Source organism: Stigmatopora argus, chromosome 12 (assembly GCF_051989625.1).
Source record: "Stigmatopora argus isolate UIUO_Sarg chromosome 12, RoL_Sarg_1.0, whole genome shotgun sequence".
Classification (NCBI taxonomy): domain Eukaryota; kingdom Metazoa; phylum Chordata; class Actinopteri; order Syngnathiformes; family Syngnathidae; genus Stigmatopora; species Stigmatopora argus.
Genome location: NC_135398.1, coordinates 9,878,567 through 9,887,623, shown reverse-complemented (window position 1 = coordinate 9,887,623; position 9,057 = coordinate 9,878,567). Strand labels below are relative to the sequence as shown.

Here is a 9,057-nt window from a genome sequence, read left to right as displayed (position 1 = left end):
GTTGAGATTGAAGTTGGACACAAGTTCAAATCTGGAGTGAGTTCAAGTCCTCTCTTTGCAAATCTCAAATTGTTTATTGAGGTGATGAAAATGATAAATATAACTTCCAATCATCGCATTTCAGAAGTCACTGTGGTCCAGTGGCAAAGACAATGGGTCAGACAGACCTCAAGTGACTGCCATGTGGGAGATGGGGTTCGAATCCCGCTCTCGTTTGACTAATCACTACACTAGTAGTTCAGTAAATGGGTAATCCTTTTTTCATTCAAATAAAGACTTAGTCATTTTTTTCAGCAAAACAATATTTCCGGTCAGCCTTCGGCTGACCGGAAGACAGTTGGGAGGGGGGGTTCCTGGTGGTGTTCGACAGTCGGCCTGCGGCCGACTGCCGACACCATACAGTCGTTGACTGGCGACACCGGGACGTGAACCCTCGACACCCACGTCGCAGGCAGGTGACTTACCCACTACACCACGAGGCGGCCCGCCTATATATGATTGGAAGTTATATTTATCCTTTTCATTACCTAAATAAACAATTTGAGAATTGCAAAGAGTGGAATTGAACTCACTCCTGATTTGAACTTGTGTCCACCTTAAATTTCAACCCATTGTCTTTGCCACTGGACCACAGTGACTTCTGAAATGATTTGATTGGAAGTTATATTCATCCTTTTCATTACCTCAATAAACAATTTGAGAATTGCAAAGAGTGGACTTGAACTCACTCCTGATTTGAACTTGTGTCCACCTTAAATTTCAACCCATTGTCTTTGCCACTGGACCACAGTGACTTCTGAAATGATTTGATTGGAAGTTATATTCATCCTTTTCATTACCTCAATAAACAATTTGAGAATTGCAAAGAGTGGACTTGAACTCACTCCTGATTTGAACTTGTGTCCACCTTAAATTTCAACCCATTGTCTTTGCCACTGGACCACAGTGACTTCTGAAATGATTTGATTGGAAGTTATATTCATCCTTTTCATTACCTCAATAAACAATTTGAGAATTGCAAAGAGTGGACTTGAACTCACTCCTGATTTGAACTTGTGTCCACCTTAAATTTCAACCCATTGTCTTTGCCGGGGGACCACAATGACTTCTGAAATGATTTGATTGGAAGTTATATTCATCCTTTTCATTACCTCAATAAACAATTTGAGAATTGCAAAGAGTGGACTTGAACTCACTCCTGATTTGAACTTGTGTCCACCTTAAATTTCAACCCATTGTCTTTGCCACTGGACCACAGTGACTTCTGAAACGATTTGATTGGAAGTTATATTCATCCTTTTCATTACCTCAATAAACAATTTGAGAATTGCAAAGAGTGGACTTGAACTCACTCCTGATTTGAACTTGTGTCCACCTTAAATTTCATCCCATTGTCTTTGCCACTGGACCACAGTGACTTCTGAAAAGATTTGATTGGAAGTTATATTCATCCTTTTCATTACCTCAATAAACAATTTGAGAATTGCAAAGAGTGGACTTGAACTCACTCCTGAGTTGAACTTGTGTCCACCTTAAATTTCAACCCATTGTCTTTGCCACTGGACCACAGTGACTTCTGAAATGATGTGATTGGAAGTCATTTTCATCCTCTTCATTACCTCAATAAACAATTTGAGAATTGCAAAGAGTGGACTTGAACTCACTCCTGATTTGAACTTGTGTCCACCTTGAATTTCAACCCATTGTCTTTGCCACTGGACCACAGTGACTTCTGAAATGATTTGATTGGAAGTTATATTCATCCTTTTCATTACCTCAATAAACAATTTGAGAATTGAAAAGAGTGGACTTGAACTAACTCCTGATTTGAACTTGTGTCCACCTTAAATTTCAACCCATTGTCTTTGCCACTGGACCACAGTGACTTCTGAAATGATTTGATTGGAAGTTATATTCATCCTTTTCATTACCTCAATAAACAATTTGAGAATTGCAAAGAGTGGACTTGAACTCACTCCTGATTTGAACTTGTGTCCACCTTAAATTTCAACCCATTGTCTTTGCCACTGGACCACAGTGACTTCTGAAATGATTTGATTGGAAGTTATATTCATCCTTTTCATTACCTCAATAAACAATTTGAGAATTGCAGAGAGTGGACTTGAACTCACTCCTGATTTGAACTTGTGTCCACCTTAAATTTCAACCCATTGTCTTTGCCACTGGACCACAGTGACTTCTGAAATGATGTGATTGGAAGTTATATTCATCCTTTTCATTACCTAAATAAACAATTTGAGAATTGCAAAGAGTGGAATTGAACTCACTCCTGATTTGAACTTTTGTCCACCTTAAATTTCAACCCATTGTCTTTGCCACTGGACCACAGTGACTTCTGAAATGATTTGATTGGAAGTTATATTCATCCTTTTCATTACCTCAATAAACAATTTGAGAATTGCAAAGAGTGGACTTGAACTCACTCCTGATTTGAACTTGTGTCCACCTTAAATTTCAACCCATTGTCTTTGCCACTGGACCACAATGACTTCTGAAATGATTTGATTGGAAGTTATATTCATCCTTTTCATTACCTCAATAAACAATTTGAGAATTGCAAAGAGTGGACTTGAACTCACTCCTGATTTGAACTTGTGTCCACCTTAAATTTCAACCCATTGTCTTTGCCACTGGACCACAGTGACTTCTGAAACGATTTGATTGGAAGTTATATTCATCCTTTTCATTACCTCAATAAACAATTTGAGAATTGCAAAGAGTGGACTTGAACTCACTCCTGATTTGAACTTGTGTCCACCTTAAATTTCATCCCATTGTCTTTGCCACTGGACCACAGTGACTTCTGAAAAGATTTGATTGGAAGTTATATTCATCCTTTTCATTACCTCAATAAACAATTTGAGAATTGCAAAGAGTGGACTTGAACTCACTCCTGAGTTGAACTTGTGTCCACCTTAAATTTCAACCCATTGTCTTTGCCACTGGACCACAGTGACTTCTGAAATGATGTGATTGGAAGTCATTTTCATCCTCTTCATTACCTCAATAAACAATTTGAGAATTGCAAAGAGTGGACTTGAACTCACTCCTGATTTGAACTTGTGTCCACCTTGAATTTCAACCCATTGTCTTTGCCACTGGACCACAGTGACTTCTGAAATGATTTGATTGGAAGTTATATTCATCCTTTTCATTACCTCAATAAACAATTTGAGAATTGAAAAGAGTGGACTTGAACTAACTCCTGATTTGAACTTGTGTCCACCTTAAATTTCAACCCATTGTCTTTGCCACTGGACCACAGTGACTTCTGAAATGATTTGATTGGAAGTTATATTCATCCTTTTCATTACCTCAATAAACAATTTGAGAATTGCAAAGAGTGGACTTGAACTCACTCCTGATTTGAACTTGTGTCCACCTTAAATTTCAACCCATTGTCTTTGCCACTGGACCACAGTGACTTCTGAAATGATTTGATTGGAAGTTATATTCATCCTTTTCATTACCTCAATAAACAATTTGAGAATTGCAGAGAGTGGACTTGAACTCACTCCTGATTTGAACTTGTGTCCACCTTAAATTTCAACCCATTGTCTTTGCCACTGGACCACAGTGACTTCTGAAATGATGTGATTGGAAGTTATATTCATCCTTTTCATTACCTAAATAAACAATTTGAGAATTGCAAAGAGTGGAATTGAACTCACTCCTGATTTGAAATTGTGTCCACCTTAAATTTCAACCCATTGTCTTTGCCACTGGACCACAGTGACTTCTGAAATGATTTGATTGGAAGTTATATTCATCCTTTTCATTACCTCAATAAACAATTTGAGAATTGCAAAGAGTGGACTTGAACTCACTCCTGATTTGAACTTGTGTCCACCTTAAATTTCAACCCATTGTCTTCGCCACTGGACCACAGTGACTTCTGAAATGATTTGATTGGAAGTTATATTCATCCTTTTCATTATCTCAATAAACAATTTGAGAATTGCAAAGAGTGGACTTGAACTTGTGTCCACCTTAAATTTCAACCCATTGTCTTTGCCACTGGACCACAGTGACTTCTGAAATGATGTGATTGGAAGTTATATTCATCCTTTTCATTACCTCAATAAACAATTTGAGAATTGCAAAGAGTGGACTTGACCTCACTCCTGATTTGAACTTGTGTCCACCTTAAATTTCAACCCATTGTCTTTGCCACTGGACCACAGTGACTTCTGAAATGATTTGATTGGAAGTTATATTCATCCTTTTCATTACCTCAATAAACAATTTGAGAATTGCAGAGAGTGGACTTGAACTCACTCCTGATTTGAACTTGTGTCCACCTTAAATTTCAACCCATTGTCTTTGCCACTGGACCACAGTGACTTCTGAAATGATTTGATTGGAAGTTATATTCATCCTTTTCATTACCTCAATAAACAATTTGAGAATTGCAAAGAGTGGACTTGAACTCACTCCTGATTTGAACTTGTGTCCACCTTAAATTTCAACCCATTGTCTTTGCCACTGGACCACAGTGACTTCTGCAATGATGTGATTGGAAGTCATATTCATCCTCTTCATTACCTCAATAAACAATTTGAGAATTGCAAAGAGTGGACTTGAACTCACTCCTGATTTGAACTTGTGTCCACCTTAAATTTCAACCCATTGTCTTTGCCACTGGACCACAGTGACTTCTGAAATGATTTGATTGGAAGTTATATTCATCCTTTTCATTACCTCAATAAACAATTTGAGAATTGAAAAGAGTGGACTTGAACTAACTCCTGATTTGAACTTGTGTCCACCTTAAATTTCAACCCATTGTCTTTGCCACTAGACCACAGTGACTTCTGCAATGATGTGATTGGAAGTTATATCTATCCTTTTCATTACCTCAATAAACAATTTGAGAATTGCAAAGAGTGGAATTGAACTCATTCCTGATTTGAACTTGAGTCCACCTGAAGTTCTGACCCATTGTCTTTGCCACTGGACCACAGTGACTTCTAAAATGATGTGATTGGAAGTTATATCTATCCTTTTCATTACCTCAATAAACAATTTGAGAATTGCAAAGAGTGGAATTGAACTCATTCCTGATTTGAACTTGAGTCCACCTGAAGTTCTGACCCATTATCTTTGCCACTGGACCACAGTGACTTCTGAAATGATGTGATTGGAAGTTATATCTATCCTTTTCATTACCTCAATAAACAATTTGAGAATTGCAAAGAGTGGACTTGAACTCATTCCTGATTAGAACTTGAGTCCACCTGAAGTTCTGACCCATTGTCTTTGCCACTGGACCACAGTGACTTCTGAAATGATGTGATTGGAAGTTATATCTATCCTTTTCATTACCTCAATAAACAATTTGAGAATTGCAAAGAGTGGAATTGAACTCATTCATGATTTGAACTTGAGTCCACCTGAAGTTCTGACCCATTGTCTTTGCCACTGGACCACAGTGACTTCTAAAATGATGTGATTGGAAGTTATATCTATCCTTTTCATTACCTCAATAAACAATTTGAGAATTGCAAAGAGTAGAATTGAACTCATTCCTGATTTGAACTTGAGTCCACCTGAAGTTCTGACCCATTGTCTTTGCCACTGGACCACAGTGACTTCTGAAATGATGTGATTGGAAGTTATATCTATCCTTTTCATTACCTCAATAAACAATTTGTGAATTGCAAAGAGTGGAATTGAACTCATTCCTGATTTGAACTTGAGTCCACCTGAAGTTCTGACCCATTATCTTTGCCACTGGACCACAGTGGCTTCTGATATGATGTGATTGGAAGTTATATCTATCCTTTGCATTACCTCAATAAACAATTTGAGAATTGCAAAGAGTGGAATTGAACTCATTCCTGATTTGAACTTGAGTCCACCTGAAGTTCTGACCCATTATCTTTGCCACTGGACCACAGTGGCTTCTGATATGATGTGATTGGAAGGTATATCTATCCTTTGCATTACCTCAATAAACAATTTGAGAATTGCAAAGAGTGGAATTGAACTCATTCCTGATTTGAACTTGAGTCCACCTGAAGTTCTGACCCATTGTCTTTGCCACTGGACCACAGTGACTTCTGAAATGATGTGATTGGAAGTTATATCTATCATTTTCATTACCTCAATAAACAATTTGAGAATTGCAAAGAGTGGAATTGAACTCATTCCTGATTTGAACTTGAGTCCGCCTGAAGTTCTGACCCATTGTCTTTGCCACTGGACCACAGTGACTTCTAAAATGATGTGATTGGAAGTTATATCTATCCTTTTCATTACCTCAATAAACAATTTGAGAATTGCAAAGAGTGGAATTGAACTCATTCCTGATTTGAACTTGAGTCCACCTGAAGTTCTGACCCATTATCTTTGCCACTGGACCACAGTGACTTCTGAAATGATGTGATTGGAAGTTATATCTATCCTTTTCATTATCTCAATAAACAATTTGAGAATTGCAAAGAGTGGAATTGAACTCATTCCTGATTTGAACTTGAGTCCACCTGAAGTTCTGACCCATTGTCTTTGCCACTGGACCACAGTGACTTCTGAAATGATGTGATTGGAAGTTATATTTATCCTTTCATTACCTCAATAAACAATTTGTGAATTGCAAAGAGTGGAATTGAACTCACTCCTGATTCCCACCTCAAGTTCTGAACCAATATTTTTGCCGCTGGACCACAGCAATAACTAGGAGAAGAATCAGAAGTCAGATTTATTCTCCGACTTTCTTAGCCTTACTATACTATGTCGATTTTTTAAAGAAAAATGACTCTGTGAGAGCTCAGCTCACCCAGCATCTACCTTCTTCTTCGTTGCAGTGCGGAAGTGCGTGAATGTATCTCCAGTGTGCAAAGAACCTTTTTCATTTGTATCATTAAATATCTCATGCATCCAATATTGAATATGCTTGGTAAAAAGCTAAAGGGTTCTATTGAGGGAGTTGCAAGGAAGAGGCAAGCCATTTCATTTGAAACGAGTGGCAATAATAACGAAGCTTGATGCGCGTGAGAGTGGTGAGCGTTTCACGGGCATTGAATCGTTCGACCGTCAGTACCATTTATAAACAGAAAGATCGAGCAGCAGGACCCAAATATTGAACGTTGCACAAAGTTTGCAAATCAATTGAATGATGCCATACAGTGCTACCGCATCATTTATGGTTCGATTATATATTTAAAAAAATTGGCTTGTGTCCATCCTCTTAAATTTATTGTCTGCTACTATCGGCGATAGACGTCCATTTTGACAGGTAGGGCTGGCAACATATGGTTGCTATCAGCCCACTCTGCTAAAATGGATTGGACGTCTGTCACCATCTGATTTATGCGCCTCATCATTCTATTTATATCACTAGGAGTGATTTTCACGCTGAAGCGATCCATTTAGCAAACAGTACGTTGCTTTCGTGCGCCACGTGCTGAACAAAAGAGCCACGGGCAGATGCTGCTGAAGTAACCAGGCCTCTTTGAGGGATGGAGCTAATTTAAGAAGGAGCACGGTGGCTAAGAAACTGAAGGAAATTGCCTCAAATACAATAAAAAGTAGTGTTGTTTGTTTTTTATGGTTAAACCGGGAGTAGGATGGAAGCAAAATCACATGATATAGGGTAGAAAGCTTCTCTGGGATCAACACCATTGATTTTTGATAGGATGGTGTCATGAAGGCAATGAAGAATTTCCTGGAGGTGTTCAATGGTTCTGAGAAAATGAAGGAAATGGTAGAAAAAACGACTTCACTTTGATTTGTATTGCATGCCTCATTCGTACATTTGTGACCACTGTGAGACGAGGGCAACTCACTCTTCACCTGCTGCAAAACTAGTAACTGAAATGTTTTTAACAACACTAACCCTTAAAGGCATGTAATGAACTATTGTGTGTCTCCATGCACATCTTTTCTCAGACAGCACACCACAGATTCAACATGATTTTATACATGCTTATTGGTTACACCGTATGGTGTCATTTACATATAGATTGAAGCCCACATTGCACGCAACATCTCATCATTTCCATAGGAACGATAGTATCTTGAGCAAAATATAGTTGAATGTGTTTTGGAATTATAAAATATTATTTTGGTGATGTGGACATTGACCCTAATGAGGATAAAGCGGTTCAGAAAATGAGATGAGACAATGAAGCATTTTTTTGTGTTTCATATGTTAAAACTTTTAATGGACTAAGATGGCCTGGAATACAGGTGAGTTGATGATCAAAAGGATACCTGTCATCAGGAAGGCCTTTCCTCCTATAACCCCACTCAGGTGCCATCTCTCCGTTGCTCATAGTCAGCAGGCCTTCATCCCACTGCAAAAGGCAACATTAAAGTCACAGGAAGAAAAAAAAAAAAAGGAAATATTAGACATACCCCTCTGATGACTTTGCTCAGTGGCTTGGTGTTCTTTTTGTCCACTGCAGAGGCAGAAATAATCAAATGAGCGGAGTCTTTCTAACAGGGATCTCCAACTGCAGACCATGAGGGCCCCTATCCAGTCTATTTTCCACATCCTCCTCCACCGAAACATCTTGATCATTTGATTCAGATATGGAAAAAAATACTGGACTGAGGCACTCAAGGGCCCGAGTTGGAGACCCTGTTGTTGTCAAAGAGTGCCATCTTCCAACGTCCCCATATACCAGCAGCTCACCGTTCACCCTTTTTGGGTGTTTGTCTTGTCACCTTTCTTTAGCGTTGATTTGATAAACTTGGGTGGACCCTGAAAAGAAGCAAGATACAAAAGGATTAGGTTTAGTACAGATTACATGAAAATAATAAATTAAATAACCTGAAACCTGAGGTCCTACCTCATCCACAACTTCTGCCTTGACCTCTTTGCATCCACGTGGGGCTACAGCACGCGATCAAAGCATGCTCCCGTCAAAAAGCACTCATAAAATGAGAACTGGGGCTTCGAGATCCCCAAATGACAACGTACCGAATGCGCTGCATTGTCCTGTAAGAGCTTTATCAGGTCTTTCTTCGGTAAACCGTCACTTCTGAGCTGCATTGCAGTCGACTGCCGTACTGCCTCCTGGCTCATCCGCC

General features: G+C 38.8%; 1 long non-coding RNA gene across 1 annotated transcript; it reads right to left on the bottom strand.

The window, feature by feature from the left end:
* Positions 1 to 8,662: 8,662 nt before the first annotated feature.
* LOC144085547 (uncharacterized) lies at positions 8,663 to 9,057 on the bottom strand. The gene is made up of 3 exons (XR_013304176.1): positions 8,948 to 9,057; positions 8,817 to 8,860; positions 8,663 to 8,728 (listed from the first exon to the last, which is right to left on the bottom strand). It is a non-coding gene; the product is annotated as an uncharacterized LOC144085547 (long non-coding RNA).